This window comes from Petaurus breviceps, unplaced genomic scaffold, assembly GCF_028583685.1.
Source record: "Petaurus breviceps papuanus isolate PSGF00001 unplaced genomic scaffold, PetGlider_PUasm1.0 90881, whole genome shotgun sequence".
In the NCBI taxonomy this organism is placed as follows: Eukaryota; Metazoa; Chordata; class Mammalia; order Diprotodontia; family Petauridae; genus Petaurus; species Petaurus breviceps.
The window spans coordinates 17,154,618-17,179,622 of record NW_027187369.1 but is presented as its reverse complement, the minus strand read 5'-3'; positions in this window follow the sequence as shown (position 1 = coordinate 17,179,622).

Sequence of the window (25,005 nt, the reverse complement as noted above, 5' to 3'; positions counted from 1 at the left end):
CAAGCAGGTTAAAGCAAGAGTGATTACCCCTCAGACTAGTGCTTAGTCCCCCTACAATCTGCAGGCCAGGAGCTGTACAGCCATGCGGCACTGGCTGGCTGTACTGGCATCTCAGCAGCTTTTCACCCTGGGGACAAAAGCCATGTACTCCCCATTACTGGGTCCCAAAGTCCAGACTGCACTGACCTCTCACTTTTTCCTTCACATCTATGTGTTGATAATTCTGGAAAGTGTCACAGCTGCTGCTGATCTGGAGTCCATCTGGCCTGTGGCTGGTCAGACCCACCCTGGGGCTAAAGCCTGGGCGTGGGGCTGGGCGCAGCTCCCAGAGTTCTGTGCTGGCCAATTTCTGCCGGGCTGTCCTCCATGGGAGGTTAGCTTCTCTGTGTCATTTTGTGGGTTCTGCAGCTCCAAAGTCTGTTCAGAGTTCCCTTTTTACATGGATTGGGGAAGGTGGAAGCCGGAGCCCAGTGGAGGTCCTGCTTCTACTTCGCCATCTTGACTGTGCCCTCCCCTTAAACATTTTGTTCATTTTTAAAATATCATTTTGGGGCTTTTTTCTAGAAAGGATTTTTCCCTCATTTTCTTCATTATTTATTTTCCCTATCTATTCTAGACTTTCATTCTTTGATAATTGACTGTTATACTTATTCAGTACTTCTTTAGTCTCTGTATTCTTTATAGAATTGTAACTTGCAAGATACCTACTTTGGTCTAAATAGTTTCTATATAACTTGCACGTGGGAAAGGTGATACTGAGTAAGCACATTAAAGGTTGATGATTAGCCCTCTCCGCTGTTAGTTCACTGAATTGTTACATAATTAGGGTTCTTGGGGTACTATATCATGGAGATAGCCAAAAATGTTTTATGTCTTTTGTATGTTTCCTATTTTGGAGAGGTTTGAGAATAGGTAAGGACTGGAGAAAATGGCTAGTCCTCTGTGATCTAAAAGGCATGAAGGGTTACTATACTCAATGAACTATGTCATCTATTATCAATGATACACTTTTTTCCCATTCTCAAGGGCCTATAATTTCATTACTGTGATCATATCTCTTCTACAACTTGGTAAATGATCTTGGAAAGTTGCTGAGGCCAAAATAGTCACCATTCTGCAATCAATGTGGTACAGAAAAACTCAGAATTTATCAGGGCTGGTCCTTGGACAAAAAAAATAATCAACCTTTCACCAACTCCAAAATAGGAGCCTTTCCAAGGCTGTGATGACATAGTCTTTAATAACCTAGGGTCACTTTTCCTTCAATGAGGAATCAGAGGACTTTAGAGAAAGCTTTATATATCAAGTGTTTTGAAATGTTTGTGACTCAAACAAAACAGTATTATGATCTAATAAATAATGCTTTATTATGAGAAATAGTGTAGACTACTGTAAAAATAACTATTTTCTACTCACATGAAACCTTTCTTACCTTGCTTCTCTCTATGCCTCTCCTCACTATAAATCTATATTATGATTACTTGTAATTCCCCTACTCTAACATACCCCTTATACCTCCCTCACTCTAAATCTATAATGGTTATTAGTGCTTCCCCTACTGTGTTTAACATTCCAAAACAACTCATTATCTTTCCAGCCAAATCTCCTTCACTTCTGTATTTCCCTATTATTGTCAAGGTCACCACAATATTACTACTCAACTGGGCCTATAACCTGAGTGTAATCCTTAACCCCTCACTCTCATTCACCCCACAAATCAAGTATTTTTTCCAATCTTTTCATTTCTCCCTTTACAAACACATTGTATTTTCCCTTCTCTGGAATCATAAAACCACAGCCCTAGTTTAGGCCGTGATCATCTCTTGTCTGCACTATTATAATAGCCTTCTTCGACAGCCCTGACTCAAGTCTCTCCCTACTCTGATCCATCTTTCATCTAGCTGCCAAGGCAATTTTGGTAAAGCATAAGCAGCACTGTATCATTACTCCATCTACCTTGCCACTTACCATGAACTCTAGTGGCTGCCTATTACCATAAAGATTAAATATAAAGTCCTCTGACATTTAAAGCTCTTTATAAATTAGCCCTTCCCTACATTTTCAGTCTTCTTATACCTTATTCTCCTCTATTCACTCTATATTCTAGCAACACTGACCTACTTACTGTTCCTTACACACTACATTCCATCTCCCTTGTTAATGCCTTTGTACTGGCTGTTCCCCATTTCTGGAATGTTTTATACCTTCACCTCTGCCTATTAGTTTCCCTGATATTCTTCAACATTTAGATCAAACCCCAATGGCTCCAGGAACCTTTCTTGGTCCTCCCAAGATGCTAATGCCTACTCCTCTCAGAATGTTTCTCATCTACTCCCTAAGATATCTTATATCTACTTAACAGTTTACTTATTGTCTCTTCCATTGGAATATAAGCTCCCTGAAATGAGGGGCTGTCTCTCTGCCTTTGTATCCTCAGTGATAAACTCTATGTCTGACACATAGGAAGCTCTTAATAAATGCTTATTGACTTGACTTGGTATCAACAACTAAAAACAATTCTCCACATACTGTACTATGGGACCATGACCTCCCTAGTCCAAAAATACCATACCTGACATAATACAGACTAAGATTGCTTTAGCTTTCTTGGTTTTCATGTTAAAACTCACTAATCATATAGAAATCTCACTCCAACTCAATACTACATCCAGAAGTGATTCAGAAATGAATCTTCAAATAAGATTTCCATTATAACAGAAAGCACCTATAAATGCCATGTACAATTCTACTCAAATTGAAATGAATAAGCAAGCAGTGTGATTAATCTATTTTTTCATGTGATTTTAGTTTTTCATTATCATGATTTTGTATTGTACCCAATTTATGGTATTGTGGTTAGGTAAAGATTGAGATGAGGTAAATTAATGGTTACTTCTTTAAGCCCCAAATCATGGCTAAGCAGACTTTTAAAAAATTGATACAATATTTTCTCTTTTTCAATTATATGTAAAAACAATCTGTAATAACAGTTTTTTCTTCAAAGTTTTCAGTTCTAAATTCTCTCCCTCCCTTTCTCCTCTTTCCCCCCACTGAGAAGGTAAGCAATTTGATACGGTTATACATGTGCAGCCATGCAAAACAAATTTCCATATTAGTCGTTTTTAGAAAACACTGACCAAAAGAAAAAATAACACAAAAAATATAAAGTTAAAAAAGGGTATGCTGAAATCTGCACTTAGACTTCATCAGTTCTTTCTCTGAAGCTGGATAGCATTTCTCATCATAAGTCCTTCTGAGTTGTCTTGGATCATTGTATTGCTGAGAATAGCTAAGTCATTCCCAGCTGATCATCATACAATACTTCTGTGACTATGTACACTGTACTCCTGCTTCCACTCACTTCACTTTGCATTAGTTCATCAAAGCCTTTCCAGGTTTTTCTGAGAGCATTCTGCTCATCATTTCTTATAGCACAACAGTATTCCATCATAATTACATAGTACAACTTGTTCAAACAATTGATGGACACCCTCTCAATTTCCAATTCTTTGCCACCAAGAAAAGAACTGCTGTAAATATTTTGTACATATTTGTTCTTTTCCTTTTTGTTTTTTTATCCCTTTGGAATATAGACCTAGAAGTGGTACTGTTGGGTCAAAGATACACAGGGTTTTATAGTCCTTTGGGCATAGCTCCAAATTGCTCTCCAGAATTATTAGGTCAATTTACGATTCTACCAAAAGTGCTTTAGTGTCCCTAATATTCCCACATCCCCTCCAAAGTTTGTCATTTTCCTTTGGAAAGATTTTCTTCCTCAACATGTTTCACATGGAATTCAAAGACAAATATGAAAATGATTTTAAACCCTCCTTCCTACCACATCAGAATGTTTGTCTGTGTATCACTGCATTTGAATTTCCAAATATGAAGAAGAAATGAATATATCATCCAGAGCAAAAGTCATTATTTGTCCTCATTACTTGATAGCATCCCTTCAAATCCACATTTATTTGCTGTTTCCATGTATGACCCATCATGCTTCCTCATATCTTGTGCTTAACTACAAAATCCTGAGGCAAGATAGTGGCTAAAATAATTACAGAAATCCACAGTCTGGAATTCAGAAATGAAAGTGGAAGTGATACTCTTTCTATAGTGATTTTGGTTATCCTGCATTTGAAGAATAAATTGAACATAAATTCCTTCTTCCTGTGCTAGAGGAAGCATCAACAAACTCTGCTAATCAGAGACACACTTCAGAAGAATGCCCTTTCCTCTCCAGTCCTACAGATGATGAAGGCCCTCAAGAAGAAATCAAAATCATGCCTTATTATTTTATGTTCTATGAGCTCAGAGGACTACAAAATGAAATAAAAAGAACACTGGGTTTGAAGTCAGAAGATTGGGGTTCAAATCCTCTCTACTACTTACTACTTAATGATCTTGGGTAAGTCACTTCACTTCTCTTCACCTATCAAAGGAAGTGGTTGGCCATGATATTCTATGATTCCATCTAGCTCTAATTTTATACTCCAAAGACTTCACTTCCTACCCAGGTTGGCAACTTCACCAATATAATTTTTTAGAAATAGATTCATTTTATGATTTTAGCATACATATTAATACTACATGAGCCAGATTTTTTTTAGTATCCAGAACACCCCAAAAGAATTAAGACTGTGGCCACATGCTGTGAAAAATCAACCTATTATTTAAAAAAAATTGGAACTGAAATGTCCCTCAAAAGAGCTTCCCAGGTACCCTATCTATAAAAAGGGCACCTTGAGAGCAAACATTTCAGGACCCTTCAATACCACTTAACAAAAAGTATATTAGAACCAATTCCCTAAGAGACAGGTATATTTGCAGGATTCATGATTTCCTTATCACACATAGACCCTTCACGAGAAGGAATCATATACCAGTTTCCTGTGATTTCAGTCATTAATTTCAAATTCCCTTCTACCATGTCTTTTGTTAGGGCAACTAATAAGAAATAAAACTGACTAAATTGATTTTCACCTTTTCTTTCTGTCCCTGAATACTACATAGTAGAGGTGCTAATGAGCACTCAAATGACCAAGAGAAAGCAGCAGGGGGCAAAAGGAGAAAGAAGAAGCTAAAAACATGTCATATGCTAGCTAATCAACACCTGTGTTAACTAGGCAAAACTAATCTACTGTAGTATCCTGTCCAGTAATAGGAAATAGATGCTGTCATCTTATCAATGCCTACATACACAAGAACAAGAAAGACAGTAACCTTGCCTTCCTTGCCAGCATGAATAAAGCCGTTTTGTACCTGAGACTATCTCTCAAAGACTCCTAGCACAATGTCTCAACAAATTAGGTACTTGGTCAGGGTCTGATTCACTTAAAAAAAGCTAACAAACATGAATAAAGTCCCTTCTATATACAAAGCACTGGGCTAGGCACTGGGCTACGGAGGTGACAACATAGTAGTTCCTGCCTTTGAGTAACTTCCATTCTACTGGAGGGATATAACACAGAATCACAGAGTTAAAGCTGGAAGACCTTAGAGGTCAACCATCAAACCTCTTCTGCTTACAGAAGAGGAAAAAAAGGCCCAAGGAGGTTCAAATCGAGGTCCTCAGGTTCCAAATCCAATGCCCTTTCCATTTCACCTCTGCTTCTCCATGTATGCAGCTAAGGATGTTAAAAAAGTGATTTCAAGAGGGAAAGAATGCTAACAACTAGGGATCCAAGAAAGGCCTTGAACAGTTCTACTTCAGCTGTGTTTTAAAGGAAACTAGTGATACTAAAGGAAGAAAGAGGTAGGAATTAATTACAGGCATGCAGGACCATTTGTACAAAGGCTCAGAGATTAGAAACACAACATCACATAGGAAGAATAGCTGGCTATATGATAACTATTTCTCCTCCTCTTTCCTACCTTCCATATCCTTTGCCTTCACTGTGAAGGAAGCGCTAGGTCCAAAGGGAGGGTGACAGCAAAGCGGAAGCTAGATTTTTCCAGATTTTCCATGTGTGGCTGGAACTGTAGCTGTTCCACCAGTCAGAAGAGAACTAGAGAATTTTATGATCATCAAGGATGGAAGGCATAGGGACGGGACCTGTGATTTCACTGTTGTATGGTGTTCCTAGGAGGTACTTGCTCTGCCAAAGCAGTATGACACATTTCTTCCCCCACCAGATGGGTGTCCTCTCTCAGATCCAAACGAGAAAACTGGATGTACTCATGATAATGAGTTTTATACAGCTCCCCCTGAGAGGGGACAATAACATTACCAAGTCCAGTGGAAACTTGGCTTTCATCAAATTAATCTGATTGAGTAAATCAAGGCCTACTATCGATGAGATTGGGGTGGGGAGCTTATCAAATGAGCCAGATAACAGTAATCCCTACTTCTGGCTAGAAAGACAAAGCTTCAGAGTCATATGTTGAACTCCTAATATTCAATTTCCACTGCTCAGCAAAAACTGCAATGCACCTTTTTTGCCATTTCTATTTAAACAAGTATATGGATAAATGTTCTGATGTCACCACTCAAAATAAAGACTGCAGTGCTACTGCGGGGCAGCAATAGAGAACAGTAAGGATTTGTTTAACATTCTATGTGCATAGCTCTACAAAAAGCACCCATTCCCAAAGTTATTCCATAGCACAGACCTGCAAAGCCCCTGAATATTTCAGTTCTCGACACAAATTAACAACCTCGACAAAATCAAGTGAGTTTCTAACAGAAGAGAGTGAAAATTTCTGGAAATGAAGGGTTTAGAATGGTAGGAAACAGGGGACCATGCTGGGCATTATAACATACCATCTATGCTAAAAGTATTCCTCGCTACTTTCCAATATCTGGGATCTTCCCTCTACATTCAAACTCCATCCCTATATCAATCAATCAGCAAGCATTTAGTAAGCCCCCACTATGTGCTACGCACTATGCTGGTTCCTGAGGATACAAACACACAAACTGAAATTCTAGTTCCTGCTTTCAGGAGGTTAGATTCTGAGGGGAGAGAATATATCACCAACGTATGACCAAAACCAATCCAAGTTAATTCGGGAGAGCTGGAAGGGCAGGCAAAAAAGCTTGCGTTCTGTCCTAGAGGGAGCAGAAAAGCACTGCAATTTCTAATGCAGGGGACTGAGCTAGGCCTCTAATTTATGAGACAGAGTTTGGCAACTGTGAAGAAGATAGAGAGTAGAGAGATTGGATTCAGGAAGACCAAAGAATAACCTATCACAGGTGGGTTGCCTGAAAGCAAGGACTACTTCATTGCTCACTTCATGGGCCCCAGAGAATATGCTTAAAATCTGCTTGTCTGAGATTCTGAGAGAGTTTAAATGTCAAGGCAGATGCAAGTGGGAGATGATGCCCTGAACTAGAGGGAGAGCTGGAGGAGTAAAGAGGTGGAAAATGGTAATTTGAGGGAACTGTAGGATATAGGGAAGGTTTTCCAAGAACATAGAAGACTTGGATGTGTTTCTAGTCTTCAGGGAAGGAATTAGCAAAGAGGGAAAGAAGTAAAGATGAGACATTCAGGGAGAAATATTGCCAGGGTAATCTACTAAATAAGACAGAAGGGGATGGAATCCAGAAAACATACAGAGGAGTTAGCTAAAGAAGGAGAGTGAGGGGTTGATATCAAGGGGTTTGGAGATGAAAGGGAAACTCTAACCATGAGCTTGCTGACACCAATGAAATCTTAGGTCCACTCCCTGCCAAATAACTTATTATCTCTCATGACATTACATAAGCTCTCAAAGAGGCCTTTTTTGTCAAAAAGGAAATCTGGGTAGCTTTCCTGCCCAGGTGGGCCCTCTAACTTAACCTTTCCCCAACCTTTCCATTATGGCAACTGCCATTTTTCAGGGGATAAAATATTTATGCCTTTGTAAGGAAGAGTAATGGATTTGGAATCTGAAAACCTAGATGCCAATTACAAATCTGACCCTGAAAAGCAGTGTGTCCCTGGGCAAGTAACTCCCTTCTCTGAGGGTTTCTGCATCTTTCTCTGTAAAATTGTGAGGCAGGCCAGATCACAAGTTCTTAAATGTTGTTTTTGTGTGTGTGTGTGTCCTAGACACCTTTGTCAATCTAGTGAAGCCTATGGTCTCCTTTTCAAAATCATGTTTTTAAATGCATAAAATACATATAATCACAAAGGAAACTACACTGAAATACTGTTATCAAAATATTAAATTTTCATAGACCTCGGTTAAGAATTGTTGAACTTAATAATTTCTAAGTTCCCATCCATATCTAACTACTATGAAAACTATACATATGTGTGTGAGTGTAAATAAGTAAGGGAAATTTCAAGTGGTAATTGTTACTATTTATCATAACATATGAATTACTTCCCTCCCCCACAAGTTCGTTGTAAGGAAAATGCTTTGTAAACAGTGAAGCACTATGGAAATATAAGCTATCATTGCATCTGTATTACATACTGCACCAGGATCCAGAGTCATGACTATCTGGGGCAAGTATCACAAAATACAACTGGGATTAGTGAACATAAAGCATCCTGAAATCATTGTTTAGGACTGATCTATTTTGGTGTGGGTAGGGACCTCAAGTCTTAAGATCTAATGGTGACATAAGAGATGTGAGAATACCAGACCCTGCAGGTAGATAGTAGACTAGGATAGTGAGATGTCTCTATTGTCCTCCTGCCTAGGGAAGGAGTCAGGTGATTGGAGCTAAGCTGGTGTTCCCTTATCCAATAGTTTGTTATTGTAATTAACTGGTCCTTCTGGTCCCTTTAATTAACTGGTTACTTCTACCTGCTGATGACAAGTATAATCAGAACTCCCTGGCAACTTTGCATGGCCCACTGAAGTACAGATCATCAGGGTTCTGCATCTTAAAATTTAGAAATTTTTTTTATTATTTTTTGTGAAATCAAATATTTTAAAGATATTTTCCATGTACCTAACATAAGACTTCAGGCACCAGTTGAAGGCATATCCTATTCAAACCCATACTATGCTGGGTCAAAGAAAACATTTCTTAGTGGAACAATAGTAATTATTTTTAAGGGAATAAGGAAGTAAATTGCCATAGAAGTGTTACTAATTTAATCCTTTTATACATCATGATTATTTATTTATTTGCAAAGCACCATATAATTTTTGACATGCACAAAAACCCCTAGAGTATTCCTAACATAATGCCTTTTCTATAGCATTTCTTATTTCCAAGTAGTATAATGACTGAAGAGAACTTCATTCCAAATCTATCTTTAGGATGTTCTATTGTTTGCAAACTTTCCTTTCAAACTGATGTCAATAAAGTATGTCTCTAGTGAAATTCAATAACACTCTTTCCATTTCCATAGAGAGCAAATGGATAGTTCCTACAGGACTTGACTGTCCTTCTACTTGCTTAATAGGACCTATCACATTTTACACCCACTATGAGAACAAAGGGATGACTATATAGGGGATTTGATAAGTCTTTGTGCAGATTTGTGCTTGAAAACTGCACAAAAACCTTACTCTGTGCAATAAGATTTGGGAAACCCAATCTAATCTGATGTGTCTTATGAGGCACGTGTAAAAATCTTCCTGGTTTCATTATAGTGGTATGTTTGCTGAGAAACATGATGGGGAAAGGGATTTTCACTTTTTCATAATCAGTGGCAATTTGTTCTCAGAACACCACATAAAACTTAACAGAAATAAAAGAAGAAGAAAACATGGCATGAAGAAGTATACTTGAATCCTTCATGTTTTCAATGGTCCTATTAAATGTCATTAATGACTAACTCATAGAGTACTTTAAAGTTTGCAAAGCACTTGCCATAAATCTGATTGCCAATCTCATGAAGTAGGTTACTATAACCTCCATTAAAACTAAAGAAAGTGACGTTCAGATTTTGAATGATTACAGTCACATGGCAAGTGATTAGCACATATGAGCACAGGTTTCCTGACTAGGACTAACATTTGACTCACTGTGCCATGTTCAGTCAGAAAGGGGTTTTGAAGTTGTAGGTAGAGGGACTTTGCATACTTGTATTTCCCCCACACTGATAAAACATAGATCTTTTGCAGATCTTAAATGTCAACCTGTATATATACTGTTTCATTATACATTTGTAGGTTTTGTTATATTAAACCTTAAGACACATAATTAGAAATATATACATTATTCAGTAATTTCTTATTCTAAAAATACATTTCCTGAATAAACTCTGACAATCTCAGCTTGCCTTTAGGTAATGTTAGCCCTCATTTTTAACGAATATAGCCAACTCTCTGGTAATGAATTACAAGTATAATATGGATAACTGAAATTCACAGATGGTCCTCTAACCTCTTTTTGATCAACTAAACTTTCTGTCTACAGTATAACTAACAAAAAATGCAAACACTGAGAACTTTGAGATTCGGTTCCTTTGAATAGAGGATATCTTGTGTGCATGCTGGGATGGAATCATAGAGTTTGGAATGGATGTTAAATCCAATATAACTGACCTCTCCCCCACCTTCATATTATTCATGAAGAAACTGAGGCTTAGACATATCAGTGCCTGGGATTTGTGATTGAGAAAGAACTGAGGTTAATATAAAGGAAAAGTCGATTTCTAGGAGGGGCCTGTGGGAGGCAGTGTGGTATAGTAGAAAGAATACCAGATTTGGCATCCAAAGCCTTAGTTCTAATCCTGGCTCTGTCATAAAATTGATACCTGTGTGAATATAAGTAAATCAGTTAAAGCCTGTGGGCCTCAATTTCATTATCTGCAAAGTGAAAGGGATTAAACGAGATGACCTAAAAGGTCTCTTCTAGCACTAAATCCTAAGGGAACTCTCATGGCCCCTTTCACCATCAGTATTCCTCTATTAGGAAGTAGAGTTCCTCTACTAGGTCAGGATTTCTCAAAATGTATTACAAGGAATACTGAAACATCTCAAAATTTTTTTGTTGTTGCTGATGTTTTTAATAAACCTTATGTTGTCTGTCAGTAGGCACTAAAATACTAATTTTATAGGATTTTACTATCCCTATTCTGGCAAATTTTGCTTTAAATTGAAGGGCTTTACCACTATGGAAAACTCAAAGAACCACTGTACTATGTGATCCCTTCCCCAAAGAAACACACACACACACTCCAATTTTAAAGTGAAAGTCAACTGGAATAATTGTATTTATTTACAGAAATTTACATTAAAGATATTTAGTGGATGTTTTTTTTTGTTTGGGGGCTTTTTTTTGGAGGGGGGGAAGGTAGGGCAATTGGAGTTAAGTGACTTGCCCACGGTCACATGGCTAGTTTTGTGTTAAGTGTCTAAGGCCAGATTGTGTATCTTTGATTATGCAGGCATGAGAGCTTTCTTTCTACTAGAAGACAGCTGTCTGAGACTCAGAGATTAAGGAAGTTGTCCACAGTTACACAGCTAACAACTATAAGAAGCTAAATTGTAACATAAGTCTTTCTGACCTCAAATCGCCTGGTTGCTCTCCCCGCCGCAGGTTTCTCCCCACTCTAGTACATTCTCCCCTAAGCTCTACAAAAATTCTTCCTAAAGTCCAAATCTCATCATGTCATCACCTCCTACCCATTAAAATGTAAATCCAAATATAAAATCCTCTGTTTGGAGGTCAAAGTGCTCCTTAACCTGGCTCACTCCTACCTTTCTAGTCTTTTTAGAACTTAATCCCTGTCCCAAAAATCCTCTGTGATCTAATGACACTCACTTCCTTTTGTCTTTCCTTTTATCCATAACCCTTAGCACATGACTTGGCACATAGGAGGTATTTAATTATACTTAATGACTTTTACTATGTATTAGAGCAAAAAAAAACCTCATAAATTCAGTAAAGCAGACATATTAAACTCATATCTTCTCAATCACAATCTAATAAAAACTGTATCCACAAAGGGTAAGAAAGGATTAAAAATTAATGGGAGAAATCAGAAGATCCCAACTACTGGGGCAAGAACTCACTGTTTGGCAAAAACCTGAATGGCCCATGATATAAAGTCATTAAATGACTGAGACAGTTTTAGAACTCAGGCCTTCCTAATTCTAAGTCGATTGCTCTGCCCACTCTCTGACTACACCATCACCACAGTAATCCCCACTCTCAAGGAACTTGCTTTTCCCTGGGGAAAACAAGAGCATAAGCTCATGCAGAATAAACACAAAGATGCAGTTAAATACAAGCTAATTTTGGATAGAGGGCACTAGCAACTAGGGGCATCAAGGAAGATGTCATGCAGAAGATAATGTCTGAAATACATCTCAAAAGAAGTGAGAGATTCCACAAGGCTGAGTTGAGGAGAATACAAATTCATTACAACTAACATTTATATAGTGCTTACTACATGCCACAACATGCCAGGCACTGTGCTATTATTATCTTCATTTTACAGATGACAAAACTGATGCAGACACAAGTATCTGGGGCTGAATTTGAACTTGGGCCTTTTGGACTCCAGGTTTAGAGTTCCACCCACTGAATCATCTAGCTGTCTCTAGAGAGAGAAGATAACTGGTAGAAAGATGAGAGCAGGATTATTGTGCCTAAGGGACAGAGAGAAGGCTAGTTTGGCTGGATCACAGAGTGTTGGCAGGGAGAGTAATTTATAACTAGGCAGGAAAGATTGGTTGTGCCAAGACTGTGAAGCATTGTAAAAGCTAAAGAGAGGAGTTTATATTTGATTGTGAAAGCAACAGGAGCTACTGGGTTTTATGTAGTAAAGGATAAACATGATTAGAATAGCACTTAAGGAAAATGACTTTGGCAGCAGTGTCTAAGACAGACTGGACTGGTGAGATACTTGAGGCAAGAAATTCAATTAGGAGGCTGTTGGAATAACGTAGGTGAGAAGTCTGAGGGATTGAACTACCACAGTAGTAGCTACATGACTAGAGTAGAATCATATGTGACAGATATTGTAAGGTAGAAATGCAAGATTTCACAACTGATGATATGTGAGATGAAAGAGACTGAGGAGTCAAGGATCATGACAAACTTATAAGAATTGAAGAATGGAAGGTTCTTTAACAAAAAGTAGAGAAGTTTTGAAAGAACAGGGGGCTTGGGGGAAAAGATAATGAGTTCTATTTTGGATGTGATGAATTTAAGATGTCTCCAGGACATCTAATATGAAATATCCAATAGGTGAAGGGGGACTAAAGCTCAGAAGAAAGATCAGGAAAGACATGTAAATCTTCAAGTCCTTGGCATAGATATAATAATTGATCCAATAGAAACTAATAGGGTCAACAAAAGACAGAGTACATGTTTTTTTCCCTTTTGTTCTGGTTCTTCTTTCACAACATGACTGTAACATGTATAACCTATATCAGATTGCTTATTGTCTTGGGGAGGGAAGAGGGGAGGAAGAGGAAGAGAAAGTGGAGGGAGCGGAAAAAAATTGGAACCCAAAATCTTACAAAAAAACCAATATTGAAAACTATCTTTACATGTAATTGGAAAAAATAAAATAATAGTAAGTGTGAAAAATCAAACAAAATACAGAGTATAGGAAAAAGGGGACTCAAGAAAATGATTTGTGGTACAATCACAGATAAGGAGAATATCAGCAAAGAAAATTAAAGAGGAGGAGTTTGAGAGGTAAGAAGTGAACCAGGAAAGAGCAATGTCACAAAAACCCAAATGGGGAGATATAATATGGTCAATATTGCCAAATTCCACAGAGAGTTAAATAAGGATAATGAATGAAAAAAGGACTATCAGCAGATTAGGCCAATTTTTTTTAAAAGACCATTTTTGGAGAAAGCAGTTTTAGTAGACTGATGAGGTTGGAATCCAGATTGAAATCCTGCCTTAGACACTTAACCTCTTTCATCCTGTGTCCTCCTCTGTAAAATGCGGTTAAACTCAATAGCCTCTATAAGATTCTCCTAAACCTTTAATTTTAAGATCTATGAGAAGAGGGGATATGGTTGGAAAAGGAAAGAGAGACACTGGGTGATGTATTTAGGGAATGGTGGGAACTATTGAAGGAGTTTAATCATAGGGAATATTGGGCATATCTGAAACTTTGTAGGAAAGGAAGCAGTCTATATGAGAATTAAAGGGTTAGGAAAGATGGTTGACATCACAATCAGTTGGAAAAGACAGGAAGGTATGGGATGAAGGACACATACGGAGAGGTTGATACTGGAAAAGAGAAATCATGGTCAGGGACTGCAGGAAAGGAGAAAAGAGTGGGTGATGAAGTCAAAGGGTTTTGAGTTAAAGAGAAGGGGAGAAAAGGAAATTCCTATGGGATGGCCTCATTTTCTCAATAAAGTTAAAGCTGAGATCATTAGCTGAGATAAGGAAGAGAAAAAGGCTTAAGGAAAGAAAAAAAAAGATCCAAAATAGCTTCTGTGGGTAGAGAGATAAGCAGTTACTTAAGAGAAGAAGAGGATTGGCTTGGTGGAGTGAGGACCCAGTAGAAGGTGGATAACATTAATTTTTAAGTTACCCAGTCAGCAGGATTGTGTAAATTCATCCAGCTCCATTTAGCAGTATATGAGTAGGAGCAGAGGATGGTGGGAGTAACTCAGGGCAATTTGGCAAGGAATAAGCAGCAATAAGTCAAAGAGGTTACAGATTTAAAAGTAGAGAGCAATGCAGAGCTGAACTTGCTAACTAGAGGGTTGAGATTGGAGAGGATCATGAAATCTGACAAAGGATAATGACCAGAAAATGTACTGAGAAATGGAGAATGAAGGAAGGAAGGAGGGAAGAGGGCAGCATTGTCCATTTGGAACTGGGAAGTTGGGTCCCCGGTGGGGCAGGTACTACTACTCACAGATTGTTATTTGTCCTTTATTCTTGAAGAGGACCAATGACATCAGGAAGCTGATGTCTTCACTTGCAAGTGAATGAGATTTAAGTGAGGCAGGGTTGGGCAAAGTCACCAGCCTCACTCTCTCCTTTAAAGCCATCTGGGTCCAGTGGCAGGACACAGATCAGAACAACCAATGCAGACACTACCTGAAGCCACTGCTGGTCTGAGAAGTGTATTCTATGATACTAATGAGATGGGAAATCCAAAATCCTTCAGACTCTTTGAATTTCACAAGGTTCTTTACAAGGGGTTGGTAAGGAGAGAGGAGACCTTGTTAAAGCTTAAGCTGAATCTTCTCCCTTAATCCCAAACCAAGCAGTTCCTTATCAAGGTATCAAGTAAAATGTTACATTTACTCCATTTTCTGGAATGAGGCTGGTTATTTATCCTGATAATTCACAGATGATTCCTGAGACATAGTATATTATAGCACAACTTTCTTGAGTAACATCCCTACAGTTTGAAGGATTTTCCATCCACAGTGTAATACTGACTGACGATTCTGGTATCTTATCACTTACTTTAAGTGTGATAGGGTAATGTGATTAAGTAAATATCAATCAATTACATCTTTACACAAAAAATACTTGTAAAGTCAAGAGAACAACAGTATACATGACTACAACATAAAACTAGGACATAAGTGAAAATTGATGTTGCCAGGATAACATTACACACAGTAACAGCAATACTGTACAATAATCAACCGTGAATGACTTCAAGACTCTTAGTAATACAATGATCTAAGATAGTTCCAAAGAAATTATGACGAAAAATGCTATCCACCTCCAGTGAAAGAACTGATGGAATCTGAATGCAGACTGAAGCATACTTTTTAAACTTTACTTTTTTTGTCTGCATTTTCTTTTGCAACATGACTAATACAGTAATGTTTTGCATGAGTACACATATATATATAATCCACATCAAATTGCTTGCTTTCTCTGGGAGGAAGGAAGGGAGGAAGAGAGAGAGTATGGAACTCAAAATTTAAAAAAAATAAACGTTAAAAGCTTTTTCTTACAAATAGCTGAGAAAATGAAAATAAAATAAAAATTTCTCACCTTAAAAAATAAAATGAGTATTTCAAAATTACCAAAAAAAAGTTTGGTCTCAAAGAAGAGATATGAGAAGACATCTCTCCTGAATACTCTGCAGAAGCAGAAGATACACAAGTATGAAATACTGTATTTAATGTCAGAATTTTTCAAGTCTATGATTAGTTTTACTGATTTTTTTCTCGTCCTCTTTTTCTTTTTAAAATTCTATATTTTATTTTATTTTTTTTTTAAAGCAATCAGGGTTAAGTAACTTGCTCAAGGTTACACGGCCAGTTATTTTTGGGTGTGGTGCTGAGTATCTGAGCCCAGATTTGATCCAGGTCATCCCAACACTGGAGCCGGTGCTCTTACTTGCTGAGCCACCTGGCCGCCCCTAAGCAATTGGGGTTAAGTAACTTGCTCAAGGTTACATGGCCAAGTGTTTCTGGGTGGGTGCTAAGTGTCTGAGCCCGGGATTCGATCTCCAGATCATCCCAACACTGGAGCCGGTGCTCTTACACGCTGTGCTACCTGTCTGCCCCAAAATTCTATATTTTAAGGTAAGGCCTTCTAGAAGGGAGAAAGAGAATGGATAAAGGAAGAAATTTAGGCAATGTATAAACAAAAATATTAATAAAAACTATTTAAAAATTAATTGCAAACACCTTATCCATGACCTGGCTAACTCCCAGGGTTACGTATTGTTCAGTTTTTATGAGATAAAGTATTTAAAAACATTTGTGACCTTTAAAATGTTATGCAGCTCTCCATGAGTACCTTATTACTTGGCCCAAGATAAAATGAATGCAGTCACTCACACCATAAGTACAATGAAAATCCAACTGACCATTTTTAATTAGCTCCCTTCAAAATCTTGTCACGCATATGTTAGAAAGAACCTCTAGCCTATTTCAGTCAGGAAAATAAAAGTCACACAGCGATGCATGAAATGAAGTCACAGGTGGCAGCTGAGGGGTGTAAGCCCTGCTTCACTTGCCTCCCATCAAATGTGGGCTCTAAAATAGATGCTAGGAATGTGTATAGAGCTTGCAGCCTATAGAATCAGCTAAAATTAATTGAAATAATTAAATTTAATCATATCTTTCTGTCAATATACAAAAAAATCCAGCAGAGAAAGAGACAGAAAAGGAAATTCCATTGAAAATTAATGCAGAGTATGTAAAATATATGGCAGTAAACTTAATAAACTACATGAAGCAATTATAACTAAAACTAAAAACATACTTTAAAGAAATAAAGGAAAAAACTACTGGAGAGGCATTAATTACTTATAATGATAACATAGTAAAAATGACACTACCTAAACTAGTTGACAGATTCAGTGTCATACCAATCAAACTACCAAAGGATTGCTTTCTTTAAGTAACCAAGTAATAACAAAATCCATCTGGATGATCAAAAGGTATCTCAAGGGATTTTTTTAATGGGAAGAAGTCCTTGTAATATCATATCTCAAACTATGCTACAGAGCAGGAATCAATGAAACTATTTGGTAGTACTTTTAAAATAGAAAAAAAAACTAATCAACTGAACAGATCAGCTACACAAGACACATAAGAGAGATTTACTAATATGGAAACAAGTTTTTCTATTCTGTCAATCATTTATGTTGTATAGACCATAAATTCTGCTTCCATGAGGTACTGGGCATTTAAGGAATAGCCATTTCTACCATTAGTTCATTGGATTGTTACTTTGCCTTAGAGGTTCTCTGGGGTTTTAGTCCAGGGATTAAGACTTTCATCTGTGCAAATACAAAGTAATTTTCACCTCCTGCTGATTGTCCAACCTGGCAACATGAATGTGGAGCACCTCCACTGCAAAAAGAGCAATATTCTATTTGACCTCTGACTTTCTGAATCTTGTGCCTGACCCTTGTGGGATGAGGAAGAGAAAAGACGGTAGAAGAAGGAACTTCTTTCTCCTGCCATGAAGGTTCAACTTCCATCTCCCACTGTGCCCTTTCCTGACTACTCTCCATCTTTCAGAGGGGAGAGGAGTAGTGACTTAGGACATCTCATATTGTACTTAACTCCTTTCTGATCTCAAGTCTCCTTTACAAAGTGGAGTGGTTCTGTCAATGATAACTATTCTCACACCTTGTTATACTCTTTACATCCCAGTGACACTGGACCTTGTAGCTCATCAAACAAACCCTTTCCTCACCTTACTGCATATTCCCATTCCCCTAAATCATCCCACCCCAAGGTTCAACCAAACACCATCCAGTCTTTCTACTGTGTCCTGTGGAAAGATTTTCCCATAAACAACAAAATTCTCTTCATCACAAAACTTCTCCTCTCCCATTTTTCCAATTATCAAGCAATCACTGAAACATGACTTCCCCCGATGACACTGTCTTCCTAACTACCCTTTCTAGTACTGGTTGCACCTTTACTCCTTCCTTCCATCTCTTGGTCAAGGCAAAAGACTTACAATTCTCCCTGGTTCCCATTGTCACTTCCAGATTCTTCCCCTTCTACTTTCAACACTCAGTAACCTCTCCTCCTTTAATGTTCATGTGACTCCTATCTCTCACCCATTCAAAATCCCGATAGCTGTTGTCTCCAGAATCCCAGGTCATTCCCCTTCCTTAATCACTTAGTGTTGTGTATGTTTAAGCTTCCTAGATAACATCTTCTATCTAAGCTTTTCGTGTAAATTTCACTTTACACCAGCCCTTGATATTCCCCTTTCTTTCTCCTCCAACATTGCCACCACTCTGGTGTAGGTCCTCATCAGCTCATCCTTGTATTATTGCAAGAGCCTGCTAGAGGGCCTGTCTCCCTCAAGTATCTCTCCACTCCAATCTATTCTCCATTCAGTCACTAAAGTGATTGTCTTAAAGCACATGCCCGATCATGCCACCCCATCCCATTAAATAAGTGGCTCCCTATTCCCCCTCAGATCAAAGACAAAATATTCTGCTTGGTGTTTAAAGACCTTCAATTCCGAGCCCCAGTCTATCTTTACAGTCTACTTATACCTTTGTATCCAACAAGCACTATCTTATCCAGTAACACGTGCCTCCTTGCTGTTCCATGTCCACTACATCTCTTGCCTCTGGACATTTGCTCAGGCTATCCCTCATGACTGGAATTCTCTCTCTCCTAATCTCTGCCAACTGGTTTGCCTGGTTTCCTTTAAGTCTCAACTAAAATTCCTGACAATCTTCTGACAAGGAGCCTTTACCAATTCATCTTAATTCTAGTGTTTTCTATCTATTAATTATTTACAATTTATCTTGTATATAGCTTGCTTGGTACATATTTGTTATCTTTCTTAATAGAGCTCTTTGATGGCAAAGACTATCTATTGTCTCTTTTTGTATCCCAAGGACTTAGCCCAGTGCCTGGAGCACACAAAATGCATAATAAATGCTTATTAATTGACTGATGGACAAATGGATGGAGATAGCTGGAAATGTTCCACCTCTTGCATATAATTCTTATTTTAGAGAAGTTTGAGAGGTCATAAAGATTGGAGAAAATGTTCACATATCCACCTTGTTGGTCATGCCCACAAGATGCAAAAGTAACTGAAAAAATTTTAATAGATCTAAGGACACCAAATACTAGGGAAAGAAATTCCTATTTGATTAAAAATAGCTGCTCAGAAAAATGGAAAACATTCTAAGAGAAGTTAAGTTTAAATCAACACCTTAAATGATATACCACAATAAGTTCCAAATAGATATGTGAATTAGATAAAAAAATAAGATAAAAATAAAATAAAAATAAGATAAAAAGATATCTTTCATGACAAAAGATAGGGAAATAATTTTTTAATAGATGACAAAAAGATAAAATGAATAATTTTGATTATGTAAAATTGAATAGTTTTTGTACAAATAACATCAAATGAATTGAAGAGAAACTACACTAGGAAAATAATCCCCACAGAAAATTTCTCTGAAGAAGTTCTGATATCCAAGACATATAAAAAATTGGTACTGTTACATAAGAACAAAAGTCATTCCTCCAAAAGATATATGGTCAAAGGATATTAACAGGCAGTGGTCAAAATAAGAAATATGAACTATTATCTATCATGTGAAAAATGCTCCACAATAAAATTAGTGTCCCAATTTTCCCACATCTTCTCCAACATTTATCATTTTCCTTTTCTGTCATATTAGCAAATCTGATAGGTGTGAGGTAGTACCTCAGAGTTGTTTTAATTTGCATTTCTCTAATCAATAGTGATTTATACCACTTTTCATATGACTATAGACAGCTTTGATTACTTCATCTGAAAACAGCCTGTATATATCCTTTGACCATCTATCAAGTGGGGAATCACTTATATTCTTATGAATCTGACTCAGTTCTCTATATACATGAGAAATGAGGCCTTTTATCAGAAACACTTATAAAATTTTTTTTTGCTTTTACTGATATATTTTCAGTGAAAGAAAGTGCTAAACAGTGGATAGAGGGCTGGACTTGAGCCAAGAAGACAGTCTGACTTTAAAAACATGTGATTCTGGACAAGTCATTTAACCTCACAGTGTCCCAGACAATTCTAATACTACATAAATTGATGAACAGATGCTAATGGGGGAAAGTTAGAAGATGGGAATGGGAGTATCAACACTTTAACATTGATAAAACTACACTTTTAGATCAACAAAAAGAAAGAATATTCATGAGGAAGCATATTGGTCTAAATGACACTATTTTAATCTTTCACTTTACCTTTTGGCATATGGCCACATGGTATATTTTGAAAGGCAGACCAATACTGGCGTATATCCCAGGGAAAACTCCAAAATGACACAATGCCATTCAAAAATATCATAACTCACACCAGGTTTGTAGCTACCTTCTACTGTCAGTTCAGACATTATTAATGCCAAAAAACCCACGTAAATTATAGAGAATGATTTAAAAGAGCCAAACATATTCTACTGAGCTTTAGCAGAAGACAATTCACTTAACTGAAAGAGAAAGAAGAATTAATGAAACAGAAGGCAGGTCAGGATACCACTGAACCAACAGTCAGTTATCTGTCATCTCACATCCCTGTCTATTAAAGCAGCCCAGTTAGTTGTTTTGAATGATTCCCATCTCTTTTTTTTTCTTTTTGACAAATCTTATTCAAATTTTCCCAGAGAATTTATTTGCAATACCTCCTCTTTATTTCTTCCAATCCTTACTCAAAGAAATTTTTCAAGGAGATAATAATATAACATTAGTCATTGCTGGAGAAAAATCAAACCAGTTGCTAGAGTTTTGGTTTTGCCACTTTGTCCACAAGCCCAGTTTTATGTTTATAGATTAAACATGACACACCAAGTATAGATGACATTCACAGTCCTGACAAAGAGCTGCTCATGCTCCTAGGTGGACCCAATATCTCACTGTGTCCTGACCTGTGTTTATCTTTCTCCTCTAAACAAAAAGGTGAAACTGGGACAACTAGAGATGGTGTAAGCCTCTTATAGCTGTATTCTCCTGAATATGTATTCCAAACACATCCTCTTTGCAGCTGTGAATGCTGTCAGAGACAGACAAGGGAATTAGAACAGTGAAACATTTAGCATTTTAAAAAGTAAAAGGAAACTTTTTATTGGGACTATGCTGCTGCTACTGGCTGTGGCTGTTACTACCACTGCTATTGATAATAGGAATTAAAATTCTTCTGACTGTTGGTAGTAAGCAATCAGTCTACTTTGTCAGGTCAAGAATGCAGTTCAGCCAAACCAGGTTACAGGAAATTGTACGGATGTGCATCTCAGTACACAGAAAAATATGCTAAAAGACATGATGAATTTTATTAAACACACTTCAAGTAGGTCAAAAGTTAAAGGAAAGCTACATAAAAAGGATCACAGAATAAGCGGTGGAAGAATCCTTAGAGGTCATCTAGTAAAACCTACTTATTTGAAAGATGAGGAAACTGAGACCCCGAAAACTTAGGAATCATATTCAAAGTAGTAATAACTGGCAGATTTAGGATTTGAAATCAAGCTTTCTGAATCTTAATCAAGTGTTCTTTTAAGTAAACCATGATGTCTCAGAAAGGGAAGAATCCAAGGATTTACCATTTCTTGATGACATGTCTGCTAATTTGGGTTTATTACTTCTACTTCTCTTTGGAATCTGAAGAATACTTAGCCCAGCATAAAACAATCAGTAGTCCACTGGGAGAAGAGGGATATTCTTTAAGTTCCTCTAAATTGTGTCAATATTTTGCTCTTGCCCAGATTCATTTAGGGGGAATTCTTATTGGTGTCCAGAGAAACAACTTCAAAGCTCTGGTGTCATTACCTTATATGCCACAATACTGAATGCACCATTCTACTTGGTTATGGCCTGTCTCTAACTGAAGGTAGCTTAAAATATTTTAATTGCTACTTTTTGCACTGTGACTATTATTTAATGATAATTAAGTATCTCAAGTCTCCATTTTTTAAATTAATTTCTCTCTTTAGGCTTGTGACCTGGATAAGCTTTCACAATAAGCTAAAATAAAATCTCATTTCTTTTCTCATATCATTTTCATTCCCAGGCAATCCCAGCCTCCTACCCCTAAAATAGCAAAGTTCATCATTCCTCTATAGAATTTCATACTCCAATAAGAGGAAAATCACAAATCTGTTGATACATCCCATTCTCACCCTGCCTCAAAACTGGGTTAAATCCCTATGGAATAAAGAACTAATTTTAAAAGAGAGTTTAACAACGTGTCATTTTTCTGAAAGATGACAGTTAAGGGTTAGTAATATGTTACTATAAGAATACTCAGTTAAGTAGTTAGTTAACTATCCTCTCATGATCCAAGTGCTAAAGTGTTCTCACCTTGTAATTCTAACACAGTGAGATCAAATTTTTTAAATAGCAATGAAGTCTCCTGGTCACTTTCATGAAGATTACTTCCAACTCTTTCAGAATATTGTGAAGAGGATTCTGGCATAATCTTAGGCAATATCTTATCAGTTTCAGCAAGACAGGCTGATTACTGGTACTACTGGTACGTTTTGATTGAAATATCATCATGAGTGACCTTTCAGTTCTCAGAATCTCCCCACCCTGTCCCAGAGTAACAGAGGGAGAGGTATTTTCTTATTTCATAGAATCACTGTACAGCTGGAATTAGAAATGATCTTAGAGGTCACCTGGTCTTACAGATGAGGAAACTAAGGCCCAGGGAGGTTATGTGACTTGACCAAGGTCACAAAGAAATTAAATGCAAGAGGGGGGATATTAAGCCCAGGTCCTACAACTCTAGTCTATTGCCTGTTGTAGTCATTTGTGGATATGTTTTATGTTAAACTGTAAGTTTCTTGCAAGTAGAGACTATGTCTAATTTTTTTTTGTAAAATACCATCCTAGATGGGGACAGCAGGAAAGTATTTAGGGCAAAGTGGGATCTGGTACCTGGGTATCAGATAGATGAGTTTGGGGATACAGTAAGGATACAGGAAACATAATCCAGACAACAAATCCAGGAAAGTCCTGAGGGGTCATTCTAAAAAATGAAATAAGTAACTGTGGCACAGGAAGTAGCTGATAAATACTGAGATGAATACTGAAATGTCATGCCTCCTTAATAGTCAATGGGGGCTCAGGAGGACTCTGTTAACTAATATAGTCACATATCTGCATACCCACCCTCTATCTCCCCACATTGCATGGGACTCAATTTCTATGACTTTACTAAGGTAGGGGAAGTGACCATATAGATAGCCAACAGGTGCTTTCTACAAAATTTCTGAAATCCAAAACGTTAAAGAAAACCATGTTAGAAATCATTATTTCCAATAATATCCAATTATTTCATTGGATCCTCCAGAAAAGAATACAAAACCTTCACACTTGATAAAAGTTGCATTAATTTTGAGAATTTTGATACTGAGAGCTCTCATTTAGCACCATTATTTTGAAGCAAATCGTTGTGTGGGATGCAGTGGGTGCAAGCAAGCTTGTACTTGCAGCCTTAGGAATTAGGGTCTGGCTGTAGGAATTAGACACTTGTAGTAAATGCCCAAGCCCACTTAGCCTGACAAGAGGTACAACACACTGTTTCTAATTAGTCACTATATAAAAAGGAGGGAGAATCAAAGACTCTGGCAGGAAAGAAGACATGACAGAAGGTTTTGCAATAGCTGTCCCCATGTCCAGGATGCTCTAGTCTATACTGTCTCTGTGGATTCTTATTTTTATCTGCCTTCCTTCAAGATTTGGATCAAATCCCATCTTACACAGGAAACTTTTCCTGATTCCCCTAGCTGTAAAAGCCTTCCCTTTACAGATTACTTTCATATACTCTTAATGTGTGTTCCCATCTCCCCCAATAGAACATGTGCTCCCCCAAATCAGTGCTTTTTTGGCCTTTTTTGTATTTCCAGTGTTTAGAGCAGTGCTTGGCATAAAATAAGCCCTTAATATTGCTTGACTAAAGAATGACTTCAATAACTACAGGAATATATTCAGTGCTCCTGCTTTGATCATGTTAATATAATACAAACAATGATGCCAACTAAATTAATTTAGTGATTTAGTCCTATAAAAATGAAAATACCAAAGGGAACGAATACTCAGTTGAATGAGACAAAGTAATTAAAAAAAACATTTGGAGGAACAAAAGGTACAGAATTTCAAGAGAAACTATTTCAAAAGTAGGAATAAAGGGAGACTAACACTTCAAATTGTATTACAAGGTAGTCATCATCAAAACTATTTGGTACTGGTTTAAAAAAAAATTGAAAAGTAGATCACTGGAAGAGACCAGCTCTTCGCCAGAAAAAAATTGAACTCAATAACTCACAGTCTGACAAATTGAAGAAAAGAAATTACTTGGAGGAAGAACTCCCTGTTTGATAAGAACTGCTAAGAAAACTGATTTGGAAGAATTTAAATCGTCTTGTGCCATATATCACAATAAGCTCAAAATGGAACGTGACCTAAATGTTAAAGGTCACATTTTTTTTTAAAAATGGAAAAGAACCAGATCAGCTACTTTACCAGCTAGGGGAAGTTATTTAACCAAACAAGACACAAAGGCATTTCTTTTTATACTTCAAGAAACTATAAAATTATCCATACAAACCATATTGTCTACAGTTTAGTAGATTGCTTAAGAGTTGTTATTACTACAAATATTCAATAGCCAGTGGCCAATCCTCTGGTGATAAGTCTCTCTAGCTTGGCTAAAGCTTGAATGACAGA